This window comes from Ursus maritimus, unplaced genomic scaffold (genome assembly GCF_017311325.1).
Source record: "Ursus maritimus isolate PB19 unplaced genomic scaffold, ASM1731132v1 scaffold_2, whole genome shotgun sequence".
NCBI classification, from domain to species: Eukaryota; Metazoa; Chordata; class Mammalia; order Carnivora; family Ursidae; genus Ursus; species Ursus maritimus.
In genome coordinates, this window is record NW_024424452.1 from 2670415 (window position 1) to 2689201 (window position 18787).

Genomic DNA, 18787 nt, shown 5'->3' on the forward strand with positions numbered 1-18787 from the left:
GCCAGAGAACAAAAGCCTGGAAATACCGGCTCACAGCGTGCCCATCCCCATCCCCCCTCGCAGGGGACACGGGGACCCTACCCAAACAGGGTTGCCTGAGTATTGGCGCGGCAGGCCCCTCCCCCAGAAGGCAGGTTGAAAAATCAAGAAGCCCACATCCCTAAGATCCCTATAAAACAAGGGTGCACGGCCTGGGTCCTGGTCAATAATTTGGGCTCTGGACAACCCCGCAACCTCTCCTCATCAGAATGACGAGAAGGAGAAATCCCCCCCAGCAAAGAAAAGACAATGAGTCTGTGGCCTCTGCCACAGAACTAATGGATATGGATATAACCAAATTATCAGAAATGGAATTCAGAGTAACAATGGTCAAGATGATGTATAGACTTGAAAAAAGTATTAACAAAAATGTTAATGAGAATATAGAATCTCTAAGGGCGGAAATGAGAGCGAATCTGGCAGAAATTAAAAATTCTATGAGCCAAATGCAGTCAAAACTAGAGGCTCTGACGGCCAGGGTGAATGAGGCAGAAGAACGTATCAGTGAATTGGAGGATGGGTTAGTAGAAGAGAAAGCTAAAATAGAATCTGGACTCAAAAAAATCCATGCTCAAGAATGTAGGTTACGGGAGATTACTGACTCAATGAAACGTTCCAATGTCAGAATCATCGGCATCCCCAAGGGGGTGGAGAAAAACAGAGGTCTAGAAGAGATATTTGAACAAATTGTAGCTGAAAACTTCCCTAATCTAGCATGAACGTTCGTGTCCAAGAGGCACAGAGGACCCCTCCCAAGCTCAACCACGACAAACCTACGCCACGTCACTTCATAGTGCAATTCGCGAATATTAGATCCAAGGATACGGTTTTGAAAGCGGCTAGGGCAAAGAAATTTCTCAAGCACCAAGGCAAAGGTATCAGAATTATGTCAGACCTGTCTACACTGGATAGTAAGACATGACCCATCCATTTGCTGTCTACAAGAGACTCATTTCGAACCCAAAGATGCATTCAGACTGACAGTAAAGGGATGGAATACCGTCTTTCATGCCAATGGACCTCAAAAGAAAGATGGGGTAGCAATTCTCATATCAGACAGATTGGGTTTTAAACTAAAGACTGTAGTTAGAGGCACAGAAGGGCACTATATTATTCTTAAAGGATGTATCCAAGAAGTGGATATGACAATTATAAATATATATGCCCCCACCAGGGGAGCAGCAAGATACACAAGCCAATTCTTAACCAGAATAAAGAGACATATAGATAAAAATACGTTAATAGTAGGGGACCTCAACACTCCACTATCAGAAATAGACAGAGCACCCATGCAGAAAATTGACAAAGAAACAAGGGCTTTGAATGCCATACTTGACGAGTTGGACCTTATAGATATATATAGAACATTACACTCCAGAACCAAAGAATACTCATTCTATTCTAATGTCCATGGAACATTCTGAAGAAGAGACCATGTTCTGGGTCACAAAACAGGTCTCAACCGATACCAAAAGACTGAAATTATTCCCTGCATATTCTCAGACTACAACGCTTTGAAATTGGAACTCAACCACAAGGAAAAATTTGGAAGAAACTCAAACACTTAGAGACTAAGAACCATCCTGCTCAGGAATGATTCGATAAACCAGGAAATCAAAAATCAAATTAAACAATTTATGGAGACCAATGAGAATGAAAACACAACGGTCCAAAACCTATGTGATACTGCAAAGGCAGTCCTAAGGGGGAAATACATAGCCATCCAAGCCTCACTCAAAAGAACAGAAAAATCTAAAATGTTCTTGCTTTTCTTACAGCAATTTTGTACTACTGACAGTACTTGATATAAATCTTCTGATATTTTTTAGTATGTGGAGCAATAGCTTTATAAAGAGCATATTTCATTTGGTATTAGTAGTGTTTATATTGTCTTGAGTATACAATACATACAGAGAGGTTTAGAATGCAGGAGACCTGTGAGTACTGATGTGCTCTCACCATGAGACAGGAGGAGGAGTATTCTTGGAAAGAACTATTAGTGAAGAGAGAATGGGAAGGTAGTGGTACCAGTTGGAAACCTGGAGACTTTTCCTAAAGCCACTGCTCCTACTGTCTCTGCCAAAAGTACTTGATGAAGCAGGAGCAAAGGAACTTTTTCTCTGCTTTCTGATGAATCATTCAAGTCTACACCCTAACCATTGGGTCCAAGTACTCTCACCAAGGTGGTTTCCTATCCAGAAGACCTAGATATTTCCAACTTTCCTTTAGTTTCATTTCTGCCAAATTCTTGAAGCCGGGGGCTAATCCACTAGAAGAGTATTTCCCTGTAGCTTGATTTTTAATTGTGTTCTGAATTTAGTTTATATTCCTGAATGGTTTTACAAGTTTTGTTCTCCCCATGCCCTCAGAGGAAGTTATGTGCTTCTGAACCTCTCGGGTACCATTTTAGTAAATTACGAATTCAGTTCACTGAATGATACCCCTGTGGCCTGAAAGAGTTAATACAAGTTTCTTAAGTACCTTATTAATTCCCAGGGAATAATTTATGCATTAGAGTGTAGCTTAGTTTCTAGTCACTTACACACTATGGAATTTCTTTTTCCCTTTGGAAAGTAGATTTGAACCTTTGAAAAAGAAATGGAGAGTGAGCTTAAATAAAAAAATCCTGGGGGCGCCTGGGTGGCGCAGTCGTTAAGCGTCTGCCTTCAGCTCAGGGCATGATCCCGGCGTTCTGGGATCGAGCCCCACATCAGGCTCCTCTGCTATGAGCCTGCTTCTGCCTCTCCCACTCCCCCTGCTTGTGTTCCCTCTCTCGTTGGCTGTCTCTCTCAAATAAATAAATAAAATCTTTAAAAAAAAATAAAGGATAAGTGTAAAAAAAAAATCCTGTTTCATAAAAAATGTAAACATGGAACATTTAGGTGAGAGAAGGGATATTGTTTAAAATAGTGAAGATGAAGCAGGCTCAAATCCCAGCTCAGCCCTGTACTTTTATGAGACCTTGCGAGGTTAATCTCCCTGTATTTTTCTCATCTCTGAAGTGGGGATGATGCTTATATCAGCGACAACATGAAACAGTAGGTTAAGCACTTAGTAAGTGCAGCCGGGTTATGCTCTAACACCTGGGTTCAGTTCTTGGTTTCACTACTTGATAGCTATGTGACCTTACGCTCAATTAAACTGTGATTTGTAACAACTCAGTAGTGAGCTATTTTTATTATTCATCACTATGACTTTTGGAGCAGATCAAATGAAGTAGGGGATAAAAAGTACCAGGTACTGTGTCTAGGACATAGTAGCAAATGCTGAATATCAGATAGCTTTTGCTATATTATTCATTACAGAAGGTTTATCTGTGGAGTTCCAGTTTTAAGTTGCAGATGTAATAAGCCACTTATATAAAATATTGTGACACTCTTCACCTCATTTCTTATGTTGTTAGGCTCTGTCCTAGCTCTGGAAGGTACTCCTCACAGTTTTATAAATGTCAGCCGAGAGTTTATGCGACTGGCTTGCTCTTCCTGCTCCTTTTTACCACCTAGGCAGCAGTATCTTGGAAGTGAACTTTAGTTTTGGCATTTTGTTCATTTCCCTTCTATATCCTCTTTTCTTCCTACTTTTGCTGCCTTCTTCCTCAGTTTTCCATTGCCTTCAGCTGCCCTGTGGTTGCAGTTAAAAAAAAAAAAATCACGTATGTAGGTGTATGACTTTGGCATTATGAGGACTGTGGTTTTGTGAGAAGAGCAGAAACTTATTAGACTATGGTTCATTATTACCTAATGGGAAAGTCATTCTTAGAGTCTCTTATCTGAAAAAGAGGCCAGCTCTTCAGGCTGGGGATTAGAATGGGCTGGGGAGAGAGTGGTAGGAAGAACTCTGGTTTATAGGATGGAATTCTCCTTGACTCTTGGACCTGAGGGTGAATGACTAGGATGTCCAGAAAGGAGCTGCCCTTGTATTTCTCTAGTAGGGACCAGCTATGTGGAGGCAGATAGAGGACTAAGAGTGAGGCATATGGGCAAGTAGTCTGTGGAGTTCCACCTGCCTTTTGGGGCCAGAGCCACATGTACATTGAGCTAGTGTCCTGGGTTGGCAGATCTGAGGGATTTACTCCTTGGGCATTGTTGGACTGTTGATGAAGTGGTAACAGGAGAATGAAGTTCCACTTGGGGACTTTATATATCCCATGTTATGCCATCTTTTTACAAAGTACAATAATGAATGTTCATGCTGTTGGTGCTGTATGGGTGAGGTGCCCCAGTAACACTAAGTTTGGTTTGGGAGGGTTAATTTATTTTGTCAGTTAGTATATAATGGATCAAAGGGAAAGAGTGAGAGACCACCCCCTCCTCCCCGCCGAGACCAGCAAATGACATAATCTAAAAGCAATAACAGGATGAATATGCCATGAAGGAAAAAATCACTTGGCAGTGAACTCAAAAAATTTTTTGTCATTGTCTGTCTGAGCATTATCTATTGAAGAGGCTGATTTATTGGAGATGGTATCCTAGGATAGGCATATTTTCTTTCTTTTTTTTTTTTAATAATTTTTTTTTTTAAAGATTTTATTTATTTATTCGACAGGATAGAGACAGCCAGCGAGAGAGGGAACACAAGCAGGGGGAGTGGGAGAGGAAGAAGCAGGCTCATAGTGGAGGAGCCTGACGTGGGGCTCGATCCCATAACGCCGGGATCACGCCCTGAGCCGAAGGCAGACGCTTAACCGCTGTGCCACTCAGGTGCCCCAGGATAGGCATATTTTCATAGGGGAATGGATACAACATGATACCACAAATGTCTGAAGCCAATAAATAACTCCCTTTGTCAGGATTCCAATCTACTGAATGCTCATTTGATATTACTTGTTCTCCAGTATAGTTCACCTATGAAGACAGATTACAGTGATCAGAGGTATTCAGTGTTCAGGGGTGTCTGGGTTGCTCAGTCAGTTAAGTGTCTGACTTTGGCTCAGGTCATGATCTTGGGATCCTGGGGTCAAGCCCTGTGTCAGGCTCCGTGTTTGGTAGGGAGTCTGCTTGTCCCTCTCCCTCTGCCCCTCCCTCCTGCGTGCTCTCTCACTCTCAAATAAAATCTGGAAAAAAAAAAAGTGTTCAGTATTCAGTCTTTTTGGCAGTTTTTCGTTTTCTTGTAAATGACTGGTAATGTTGATAAAATGTCCTTCTGCTCTATGTAATTAACTGCCTTTAAGTTTGTTTGGCCTGTTTGAGGTGTTTTTCCCGAGTCTGATCAACTCTAGAATTGTCAAAAGCTCTCTGGGCCATAAGACTGAGGATCTTATCATGGACTGCTGCTGTGTGTGGCATTTGCCGTGGCCAGCTAGCCTTTCCCTACTGATGTCTCAGCTTTTACTTCTTCTTCTTCTTCTTTTTTTTTTTTTTTAAGATTTTATTTTTCAGAGAGAGAGAGAGAGAGAGAGAGAAAGCATAAGCAGGGGGAGTGGCAGGCAAAGGGAGAAGCAGGCTCCCCGCTAAGCAGGGGGCCTGATATGGGACTTGATCCCAGGACCCTGGAATCATGACCTGAGCTGAAGGCAGATGCTTAACTGGCTGAGCCACACAGGCGTCCCTCAGCTTTTACTTCTATAGTTGCCAAACATGTCCCGTTAGTTTTGCTCCATTTCATAATGCTAAACTTTGTACCTGTTTATAGTTATATAGTATTATAATTAATCATGCATGTGGAAGTTGGCTTGAAACTTAAAAAATTAGACAACTATAATAATCAGTTTTTCCCCCCGTTAAAAGTGAAAAAACAGTTTTGTTTTTGAGGAATTTGGCTTCAGATGGTTTTTATTTTGGGCTTGATGTTAAAAGAGAATTATGATAGAGTAAACTCAATTAGTGACATCTGGTTGCTGCAAGGATCAATAATGACTGATACATAGATATCTACTTTGTGCTAATATACCTAAGTTTCAGTGGATAAAACTAGAAGAATAAAAACAAATTTGAAAGCTGCTTGGTAACTGCCTAAATGGCAGTTACTCTAAGAGTATACTGCCATCATTCTTAATGGGGTAGACTTGTACTTTCATGGATTGGTTAATCTTAAAAACCAGATGGTAGTTGTAGCAAAATTTCATAAAGATTTTATGTCCTGTGTTTTGCTATCAGCGAAAAGCATAAGAATTTATTAACTAGGAAAGTTAAACATTACCCTATCTCAATGAGAAAACAAGCATATAAGTAAGAATAAAAATTGATGAATCATTTTATTTACCTAATAATTTACTGTCATTACTCAAAAGGAACACAAGGGGGAAAATTAGAAAAAAAATGGACCTTAGCACCATTGTCTTCTACAAAGAGAAAAAATGGAGAAGAGACAGGAAAAATATTGCAAAATAACATAATTATAAATTCAAGCATTAGTAATTACAATAAATGTAAGGAGACTAGATGATTCAGTTAAAAGACGAAGTTTCTCAGATTGGGTGAAAAACCAAATCCAAGGAGAGGAGATGCTAGATTTACAAGAAGCATATCTGAAACATAAGGATACAGAAAGAAAAGAAATGGAAAATTATATTTCAGGTTTATTCTAATCAAAAGAAAGCTGGTGTAACTATATTGATAAGAGACAAAAGAGAAATTAAGGTAAAAGGCATTAGTAGAGATGAAGAAAATCTCTACACAATGGTAAAATGTTCATTTCATCAGCTGTGAAAACTTAGGTACCCAGTGACATAGGTGTGAATTATATAAGCAAAATCTACAGAGACAGAAGAAGATAGCCAAATTCACACCCCTGTGGGAACTTAACCCTTCTGAATAATCGAAAGACCTAGCAGACAGAAAAGTCAGAAGGATTTGGGTGACTTAAAGAGCATGAATAACAAGTTTTACCTAATAGAGATACATAGAACATTATTTTCACTTCCTGTATAACCCATTTTTTTCAAGCACGTATGGAACATTGACATTGGTTATGTATAGACTGTAAAGCAAGTCTCAAATGTTTGAAACCTGTAGAGTATGTTCCCTAACTATGGTGGAATTATGCAGAGAATCAATAATCAAAAGATAACAGGAAAATCCCTATATGTCTAAAAATTAAGAAATAAGCTTGCAAATGTCTTATAAATAGTTATATAAAAGTACCAGAGGATGAAAAATTGTCATTTAAAAACCAAAAAAAAAAAAAAAAAAATCAGTGTGCTGCTGAAGTGTCATCATTTGGGTTTATTTTTCTTAATGCCCAAATATTTGATACTTCTATATTCCAGAGAGCTCCAGTATTTTTGAAATTTTTCTTTTCCCTGGAGGCTAGTGATCATCTAAGTTGGATTAGGAAAGTAAGTCTCTGAACTAAATGGGGAAAAACTCATTCCTGCTGGTGGCAAGAGGGTGTGCCATGACCAGGAAGTCTGTGGATTTATTAGAAATAGAACATTTATATGCGGGTTTTAGTCCGTGGTCTGTGGCCCCTCTTTTTATTTACCTAGAGCTGGAAGACCAGCTGAGCGTATAGTGTGACCTTGGTCTAGCTGCCTAAGAGAATTTGAGGCCCAGACAGGTTGAAGTAGATTATTTTTACTTTTGTATTTAAATAATGGTAACAGAGGCACCTTTAGGCCCTCACACATGCACAGGTTTGGGATTTAACCACCCTTTCTCATTTCTATTCCTGAGGAAAAGAAAGGAAACGTTGTCTGTTACTCCTGATTGTTGGTGATCTAGAGAAATTTACTCCCCGCCCTCCCCATTCCCTTTCCCTCTCTCTTTCCTTTTCAAAAAGATTCAGGCATTCCCAGCTTCTAGTAAGGAAATGAATTCAGGCCTACAGTTTGAAAGAGTGGGAATCTAAAGCAGAACAGACACCAGGTCGAAGAAGTAATTTGTCATGTCATGGATGCAGAAACACGCTATACATGGGGAGAGTTTGTTGGAGTAGAAAGTCTCTGTCTTGAGGAAAAATAAAGCATGGAAAGGTATGTTAAATGTCAGGTAGATGTGTGTTTCTGGTCATCATATCCCATTGGCTCATTAGTTTTTTGTTTTTGTTTCTTTTTAAATTTTCCACATTATCCCAATTTATGGTTTCTTTTCCTCAGTTTCTCTAACTTGTTACCTGTTTGTGTCATTGGTACCTTTTTTGAGTAGAAGCTGGATATGTAAGTGATGTACATGGCATGGAAAAACTTGACTATTAAGTAGATTATGTCCTTTTTCACTCATCTTACAGTGTCTTAATCCTGGGTCACTACTTACAAGTTTTAATGAATGTTTTTCATTTTGGCATAATTTTGAAACTTGATGGCATTTAGAATAAAGTTCATATAAACTTAGTCCATATTTGGATTTGTAAAATATATGGACAAAGACTAGTGTTTTTTTTTTTAAATAACCATAACTTATAAAAAATTAAAACAGAAAATAACTGAGATAAAAGTTATTTTCATATTTCTATGTTTCTACTCTTGTAAAATTAAAAAAATGTGTCGCTCTGACTAGTTATGCCCTGTATGTAGTTTCTTGATGGTTCATCCCAGAAATGTCTCTTTTGAATGCCCAGTGGGGCTGCCCACCACTCTTAGACCTGCTACAAATGATGATACTTCCACTCTGTCATGAACAGAAGCCAATAATTAGATTAATGTACACAGACCATGAGAATCATAGCCAAAGGGGTCGTGTTTGTCATTGTTGGGTGAAGGACCATCCAGAGTGGATTCCATACAAATGGTGGACAGAAGCAGTCTGACTTACTTGGGCACGTCCAGTGTGTCAGCCTGCATGCACTGTGCTTTCCATAGGGCACCTCATGTGGCCCTTGTCATGATTCCTTGCAGCCGGAGCTGGGAAACCAGACCTAAGTGAGGCTGACCAACTTTCCCAGGTAACACATTTCATGGTTGAATTGGGTTCCAAATCAGCATTTTAGACCCCTGTCCATTTCACCAAGATTCAGATTATTTTTTAAGGCAGACAAAAATCCAGGGCTCTGGACAAATCAGGATAATGACTTTATTTTAGGCCTTATGTTTATGTCTGGAAAGTTGAACATAAAGGAAAATGTTGTTTTTGAAATGCTGTTTTTCATTGGTATTTATGATCATTCTAGAAATTAATTTTCTGTGAAAAATGTTGATAAAAGAAGCATCATAAAAGTTAAATTTAACAGTCTTCATATTTCATTTGCAAGAACATTTTTAGTCATTTAACGCTTTAACAACTCCTGAAAAAAATTAAGTCAGCTGATCAGTCTATATTTTTTTCATGTATTTCAAAGTCACACATTTATTAAATCACATACAGTTAATTACATTTCATTGGGAATTCATATTGACTTTATAAGTCTAGAGTAGACTGTTTAAATAGCCCTGCTAGCTAACGCATTAACCCTTGCCCTTATTAAAAACATATCCTGAAGGATAAGGGCAAAATATGATTGACTATGCTGTGCTTAAATATTTCAAAATGAAATAAAATGAAGCAAAGTTAAACAAGAGAACTACTGGACTAAACTACGTTAAAGAATTCTTGCTGCTGGGGCGCCTGGGTGGCGCAGCAGTTAAGCGTCTGCCTTCGGCTCAGGGCGGGATCCCGGCGTTATGGGATCGAGCCCCACATCAGGCTCCTCCGCTATGAGCCTGCTTCTTCCTCTCCCACTCCCTTTGCTTGTGTTCCCTCTCTCGCTGGCTGTTTCTATCTCTGTCGAATAAATAAAAATAAAATCTTAAAAAAAAAAATTCTTGCTGTTGTGCTTAAAAATAATCCACCAGACAACACTTAATGTACAGATTTTTCATGAGTTATGGTGGGGTTACTTCCCAATAAGGCCACGTAAGTTGAAAATATTAAGTCAAAAATGCATTTAATACACCTACCAAACATCGTAGCTCAGCCTAGCCTACCTCAGTTGTGCTCAGAACACTTGAGTTAGCCTACAGTTGGGCAAAATCATCTAACACAAAAGCCAGTTTTATAATAAAGGGCTGACTCTATCATGTAATTCATTGGATACTGTGCTGAAAGTGAAAAACGGTCATGTGGGTACAAGACGGTTGTAAGGGCACTGGTTGCGCTCATCCTGACACCGCTAACTGGGAGCTGTGGCTTGCTGCTGTCTAGCATCACGAGAGTATGACACCGCTATTGCTAGCCTGGTAAAAGAGCAAAATTCAAAATTTGAAGTATGGTTTCTACTGAACACATATGGCTTTTGCACCATCATGAAGTTGAAAAATCCTAAGTTGAACCGTTGTTAAGGCAGGAACTGTCTGTATGTTGAAATGGTCTCCTTTCTAATCATATGATTCTAACAAGTCTTCATTTATTTTCTCATTTTTTTTGATTAAACTGGGATGGACCTATCTGGCCACATCTGTTTCTTTTTCAGTCATGTTAGGTGATAATTTCATTGATATATTGATATGCAGCAGGGTTTTTGTTTTTGTTTTTAAAGGTAACTGAAGATTTCAGAATAACTCATATCTAAAACGTGATCATGAATATTCTCTGAAATTAGGACTAAAAGTCTGTTAAAATATAAATGAGTTGTCATTCACATAGACAGTGGAATTACTTTTAAAATATAGATCTCCGTTGTTGAAAATGTACTGTTTGCCATTTGTAAATTTTTTTTTTTTAAAGATTTTATTTATTTATTTGACAGAGCGAGAGACAGCCAGAGAGAGAGGGAACACAAGCAGGGGGAGTGGGAGAGGAAGAAGCAGGCTCCCAGCAGAGGAGCCTGATGTGGGGCTCGATCCCAGGACTCCGGGATCACGCCCTGAGCCGAAGGCAGACGCTTAAGGACTGAGCCACCCAGGCGCCCCTGCCATTTGTAAATTTAAGTCTCAACACAACCACTGTTTCCAGTCAGACTTCTCTTCTGTTCTCTGCATCCACGCTTCCCCATTCTTCTCTCTCCCCAGGTGCCTTTCAAGAAGTGGAAGCTGTAGTGGGAACACCCTTAATTTCCTACCCACCTGTCCACAAGTTTATTCATTTAGGCACTCATCCTTACTATCTGTATTTTAATGAAATTTCAGAATCTGTCCCCTGAATTAAATTTATTTATCATGCCCAGATTCATTATCCATTAAATCTGTTTTATGCTTTCCATATTCTTACCTTGTCAGGATGAGAAGGCAGGGCATAGACCTTTGCAGCACATCCCCAGAGTTGTCCTCTAGAGGCTATTTATCTAGTAATTAATTCTCCTTATGGCTGGTTCTGCAAAGTTAGAAATCACACAATTGTCCCAGCATTCGCGACATTCCTCCATCCTGCCCTCCTCTCCCCTTACCGTGAGGCCTGCACTGTGGGAGTGGGACACCACATTAGCTCTTATGGACTGGGGCTCCTGATGAGGAACACTGCCGAAAGGGGGGGGTTCATGACCTTGTAGAGTAAGGCTCCCCACGTCAATTTCATTAGGTTGTACGAATGTTTGTAGTCTGTGAGGATCTTCCAGGGGCTCACAGTAGGTCTGTCTGTAGGTTGGAAATGGAGACAACCTTGCCTTCCTCCAGTCATATGTACCTCTTAAATTATTTAGCCTTTTTTTTTTTTTGTGAAATACAGCACAAATTGCATAAAGCAGATGTACATTTCAACCAACTGTAGAATAAACACCTGTGTGATCATTGCATAGATCGGGAAGTGGGACACTGCTGGCTCCCAGAGGCCCTTGAGTGTGTTACTGGTTCTGTAACGATTAAGGCAGGTATTCCATGAGCTTATCCTCAAATTCCTTTGTTTTGATTTAAACAAGTTAGGAGGCTGCAGTTTATTTAGAGTATCTGAGATTCACTCCTTCATTGTTTTCACCAATCTTTGGATTTTAGTTTCCTGTTTCTCATGTTTAGTTTTCTGTATGATTCTGAAGATTTTCTTTGACCAAACAAGTAGGTGTAGTGTTATGTGTTTCCTAAAATTATTTGTTACAATGTAATGTAACTAAATGAAACTTTTTTCATGTTTTGAAAACCTCATATTATTCTGAGATTCAGTTTCCTGATGCTAATTTTAGTGTCAGTAATTTGCCATTCTTTTATTCACATGATGTCTTTCTTTTCAACGTTTCCTTTGAAAATCTGAGCTCATCAGAAAAATACCTGCTTGGCCACATTAATCTTTTTAAGTGTCTCTCTAATTTCTTTCTCCTTGAAATCGTATGTTTATATCCGAATTTAATCTTTCAGAGACTCTGGACACTCCTGTTGATGTACACATTCATACTCATGATTGTAGAAGATGTGACATTTTGTTTTTGTGTCTTTTTCTCTTGCTTTGCCTGTTGATCAGTCTTTTTCCTCTTCTGTTTTTCTGCTGCCTCTGTCTCCATCCATCTTTCTCTCTTCCCTTCCATTCTCTCTTACTCTAACTTAAACATGGTACAGAAACGAACAAACAAACCCACAGCACCAAGTTTTTTTTTTTTTTTTAAATTCACTTTTTTTAAAGATTTTATTTATTTATTCGACAGAGAGAGAGACAGCCAGCGAGAGAGGGAACACAAGCAGGGGGAGTGGGAGAGGAAGAAGCAGGCTCATAGCAGAGGAGCCTGATGTGGGGCTCGATCCCATAACGCCGGGATCACGCCCTGAGCCGAAGGCAGACGCTTAACCGCTGTGCCACCCAGGCGCCCCAGCACCAAGTTTTTAAACTAATGGTGCAAGTGCTCAGATTGTCTAGATATTATATAGCTGTGACCTGAGGGATGGAAGAGAAAGGCAAATAGATTTTAATGAGTAAGGAGTTAGGAACATGTTTTAGGATGTCCTGAGAGGTGCACATACTATTATGTGACCCCTGAGCATATCTTCTGCAATGACCGTATCTTCTTGAAAACAGAAAGATAAACCGTGAACTTTTTCTGCTACTGGATTTATGATTTGGGATTAAGCATAACTTTTCTTCCCCATTCATGCTCTCTGAGTTATGTTCAGGTTTATTTCTCAATTATATTTGCTTTAAAAAACTGCATAGTAACACAAACAGCATAGCATAGTAAAACTTTAAACCATTAATGATATTCATAAACCGATGTGTAAGCTTTTCCCATTCATCTCTGGATGAAGTAGTAGAAGTGATGATTTTTGACAATTTCAGTAGTTACTTTAATGAGGGAGGATAGCTGAAACAATTAGCTAATCATTAAAATGTTCTTTCAAGCTTACAGCATAAGTTAAGGTATAACTCATAAAAAAAGTTTTTCTATAGAAGCCATCTCAAAATAGAATTAAGTGTTGTCTGGAATTACTATGCACCTAGAATTTTCTGTAGGATTGAAGGTGGTAGCAGCTCTGAGCATTGATATTGATTTTGAAAATTAAACCAATTGGCAGTCATCCCCTGGAGGACGTGGTTCCTGAGACCTTTATATGTACTTGCACTACAGTAAATAAAAATTCGTTCTAGATGGAGGCAGAATGTGATAGATTTTAAGCATTTAATAAAAGCTTTAAATATTTTAACTATTAAGTTTTTTCTTGCAGTTGCAAATAAGGATTAAATAATGATGGTTATAGATAAGAATATGGTACACTCATTTCTAAGGTCTGGTTTGGAAGGTTAGTGCAGCTTTCCCCCAGAAATCTCTAAATTAGAGCCTGGTTTTCAGACTGATCCTCAGAGCTCCAGAATTAGAGGAGTTTCCTGAGGTATCACTTTGGGGGTAAGGCATACAGGTAGGGGTATGCGTGTCAAGGGTGGACATTGTTCCTCTCACCTTTCCAGCTCTGGTCTTCTTTTATTTATTTGCCTCTGTATAACAGTGTAAGATTTCAAGAAAGGCTGGCTTTTGTTAAAATGAAAAGTTGAAAAATCAGTGTAGTGTGGGGTGGCATCGATAGCTTTCTGTCTAGAATGGTTTTTCTTCTGTCTTTGGTTCTTTTTGCAAACCCCGGCTTCATGCCACACTGTGGGCACCTCGTGAGTGCAGCAGTTTGGTGAAAGCTGACAGTTGCTTTGCCCCTCCTCTTTTCCCTCCAGCGTGGAACTCATCGTGGAGACACACTTAGTTCAAGGGATGGGCATGTGAGCAGCCGGGTCATTTGGTGTCCCATTTGGTACTTTTACACAGAAGTACCTCGGTAAGACTGCCTTTTTTTCTTGGATTGCTACTTGTCTGTGGGCTGACAAGTGGCCTTCTTCCTGGCTCTGTGAGAGCTCTTGGGAAGAATGCAGCACATAGAGGGAGCATAGCCAGGGGACAGGAGCCCTGCTGCCACTCTAGGAATCTGGTTCCTACAAAGGTAGAGGCCTTCCACTCCAGGGCTACTGACTAGCATGGTGAGGACATGCTCGCTTGCCTGCTGTGTGGTGGTTTTTCCATGTAGAATTAAGAAGTACGAATGATACCTTAAGGAAGGTGGCGTGTTAGGGGCTATATTGTTAGGCCATTGTTGTTGAAAGAATCAGAGTCTAGGCTTTTAGTTTGTAATTTTAAAATTTATTATTTTTTTGCTTGCCTGTGCCGAGTTCATTTTGCATCTGGCCAGGAAAACATTCAAATAAAACATTTTGTATACCATCTCTAAACTGTCTGTTCTCAGAACAGGATTACTATGTGGTCTCTTAGTGCTGGTGACATTATAGTCCAGGGGATTTGGGGGCTCTCTGTTGGGAATACTGTGAGAATACCAGAGCAGACGCGCCAATTCCAGAGCAGTGCCTGCCCTCACTTTTGAGTTTACAACCTTACTTTCAAGAGTTGAGCAATTTCAAGACAGTATCTTTAGGCTTCGTGGAACTCTTTTGGGGGGATGCTACTATTCAGGGCATTCTGGAGGTCACTCTAAAAAGGACTAATATTCAGTAATTAAGCCTTGGAGGTAGGAATTCATACTGTAGCCATGACCCTTAGTGTCTTAGGACAAATTGAGGGAGGCTCTTTGTTTGGCTAAGTGAATTTTGAAGCTTTCGCCTGCCCTTGGGGGTTTTGTCCTCATTTATAGCAGTAGGCACTTTCACGAAGAAATTTTATAAGCAAAATATAATAACACTTTATCTATTTTATGTCTGGTTCTGCCGTTCTGCTGTTTGTTGTCTTTGCAAGCTGAATGACATCAGGGGCAGGAGAAGTGTTCCTTCTTCTTTCATGGCCTTCAGCATTCCTAGACGGAGGGAGCATTCTTTAACATTCAGCCACTTCTGTTAGTTTGCTTCTTTAGTTTTAGAATGTAAACTTCAAGAGGGTAGGGGTCAGGTTAGTTTTACTCACCATTACATTTTTCTGTAGTCCCTGTGGAGTACCTGCCTTAAGGAGGTGCTCAGTATACAGTTTGTCGAATGAGTGAACAAAGCTCCTGGGTTATCTAAATTTCAGTGATGGCTGGGGTTGACTCTTATGAGGCCAGTGCAGAAGACAGCAGGTATTTTTATTTTATTTTTTATTATTTTAAATAAAGTAATGTTTATTTTTAATTTTTTATTAACATATGATATATTATTTGTTTAAGGGTTACAGGTCTGTGATTCATCGGTCTTACACAATTCACAGCGCTCACCATAGCACATACCCTCCCCAATGCCCATCACCCAGCCACCCCATCCTTCCCACCCCCCTCCACTCCAGCAACCCTCTGTTTGTTTCCTGAGATTGAGTCTCTTGTGGTTTGTCTCCCTTTTTGGTTTCATCTTGTTTCATTTTTTCCTCTCTTCCCCTATGATCCTCTGCCTTGTTTCTCAAATTCCACATATCAGTGAGATCATATGATAATTATCTTTCTCTGATTGACTTATTCTGCTTAGCATAATACCCTCCAGTTCCATCCACGTCTTTGCAAATGGCAAGATTTCATTTTTTGATGACTGCATAATATTCCATTGTATATATACCACATCTTCTTTATCCATTCATCTGTCAGTGGGCATCTAGGCTCTTTCCATAGTTTGGCTATTGTGGACATTGCTGCTATAAACATTGGGGTGCATATGCCCCTTCAGATCACAACATTTGTATTTTTGGGGTAAATACCCAGTAGTGCATCTAAGCAAAAAATAAAGAATGTAGTAAGGGCTTTAAATGACCCACTGGACCAGATGGATTTCACAGATATATAAGAACATTCCATCTCAAAGCAACAGAATACACATTCTTCTCTAGTGCTCATGGAACATTCTCCAGAATAGATCACATCCTGGGTCACAAATCAGGTCTCAACTGGTACCAAAAGATCGGGATCATTCCCTGCATATTTTCAGACCACATTGCTTTGAAACTTGAACTCAGTCACAAGAGGAAAGTTGGAAAGAACTCAAATACATGGAGGCTAAAGACCCTACTGGGTCAAGCAAGAAATTAAAGAGAATTTTAAAAATTCATGGAAAAATGAAAATGAAAACTGTTCAAAATCTTTGGGATGCAGCAAAGGTGATCCTAAGAGGAAAGTATATAGCAGTACAAGCCTTTCTCAAGAAACATGGATGGTCTCAAATACGCAACCTAACCCTACATCTAAAGGAGCTGGAGAAAGAACGGCAAATAAAGCCTAAGCCCAGCAGGAGAAGAGAAATAATAAAGATCAGAGTGGAGATCAATGAAATAGAAACCAAAAGAACAGAACAGATCAATGAAACTAGGAGCTGCTTCTTTGAGAGAATTAATAAAATTGATAAACCCGTGGCCAGACTTATCAAAAAGAAAAGAGAAAGGACCCAAATAAATAAAATCAAGAATGAAAGAGGAGAGATCACAACCAACACCAAAGAAATACAAACAATTATAAGAACATATTATGAGCAAATATATGTCAACAAATTAGACAATCTGGAAGAAATGGATGCATTCCTAGAGACGCAAAACTACCAAAACTGAACCAGGAAGAAATAGAAAACCTGAACAGACCCATAACCAGCAAGGAAATTGAAGCAGTAATCAAAAATCTTCCAACAAACAAAAGCACCCAGATGGCTTTCCAGGGGAATTCTACCAAACATTTAAAGAAGAATTAATACCTACTCTTCTGAAATTGTTCCCAAAGACAGCAGGTATTTTAAAGCAAGTAGACTTTACAGGAACACTGTTATGCAAATGTGTAACTCTGGGTAGCCTATTCAAACGCTAGGCCTGTAACATTAACAAATAGTGTGTGTGTGCATGTTGGAGCAAATCAGTGCATGTCAACGATTTTCTTTCCTGAATGTTTTAAAACATGTCAAGAATTTATGACAAGCTAACGCTGGGTTGATTGTCTTAAAGTTTTGTAACCCTGGCCCAGTGCTGTGGCTGCATTCGCAAACACCTGGCCTGCTTGATTCTGGAGCAGTGGGAGAGAAACTCTTATCCTGTCCGAGTCTCCTGCATTAGCAGTCGTCCTGCCCCAGAGGAAAGGAAGACTGTACCCTTACAAAATTGTGAGCCCACTGGGGTTAGAGAGAGGTGTTGATTTGGGGAATTTCCTTATTGGAAATGGTTCTGCCTATGTGTTATATGATGTATTTAACACGGAGGAGCAACTCAATACATTCGAATAGCAAGGCTTCCAGTTGGCATTATAACATGTGCTGAAGAAACAAAATGGGGAGTTGACAGTCATATCTGTCAGTTTTCCACTTTGGTTGAGTTTTAAAGTGATGCTTTAAGAAGTTTAATGATGATCAAAAGAGAATCTTTTTTTTTCTTAAAGATTTTATTGAGAGAGAAAGAGCATGCACAAGCTGAGGGGAGGGGCAGAGGCAGAGGGGGAGAGAGAGTCCCAAGCAGACTCCACACTGAGTGCAGAGTCCAATGTGGGGCTCCACCTCCCCACCCTGAGATTATGACCTGAGCTGAAATCAGGAGTTGGACATTTAACCTACTGAGCCACCCAGGTGCCCCAATCAAAAGATAATCTTAAACATATACCAAAGTCTCAGAAAAAATATATGATCAGATATCTCTGACACTGTAGTTTCTATGTTAAAATTATTTAATTTGAAAACCTCAATTGAATTAGTTCTAATTTTCTGAACATTTGTGGTAAGAATACTTATTTGTCTTGTAGTACATCCGTGTTACTTGCTCTTTGATTCTACTTTATGTCCCACCTACTGGTGGGTTCTCTTGTTTGTATTTTAATTTCCTAGAGTTGTCTTTTCCTTCCTTGCGTTACTGTCTTATCTTTTCACCATGTCCTGCACCTTCTCTGTTCGTCCTTTGCCTGCTTTTGATTCACTCCATTTAAATCTACAATTTGATTATCTCTTATTTGTTTATTTATAAATGTCTACAAGCAGTTTCAAATAGGTCAAGAGCAAACTATGCTTCTTGACAAATTACCCTGTGACTGCCTCCTTTTTAGAACTGTTGGCCAGAATTCTCCTTTGATCATGCAAAGTATACAAGGTCTTTATTGCATATTTATTAGAGAAAACACTATGTAGAGCATTATAATTGTTTCTTGACCAGTATAGCTGGGCAGGTTTCTAATTTCAATCAATTTCAGAGTAACTAGTGAAATTTACAGGGTGATTATTTAAAATGCTGTCCTGATGATAGCTAACAAAAGTGAGCTATATGCACAACCTGGCATTTTAAAAAACCTGTCTTAAGTATTCCAGATCTATACCTTGGAGCAGATGAATTTTTCAACGGCAGTCCTCATTTTCTCTACATTGAGTTATGTCTTGGTACCACACTTTATTGCAAACTTCTCAGACCTAAAGGATTTAAGGTTTATTATTGCAATTTTAGAGCAGGAGGGAAAGGAAAGAAAAATAACTTTCCTGAGTGAAGGGACCTAGTTCTTGTAATAGCATTTTGATCTGAGGACTATACTGTGATAAATAACTCTTACTGTAGAATCTGGATGAAATTAACCCTGGGAGAACCT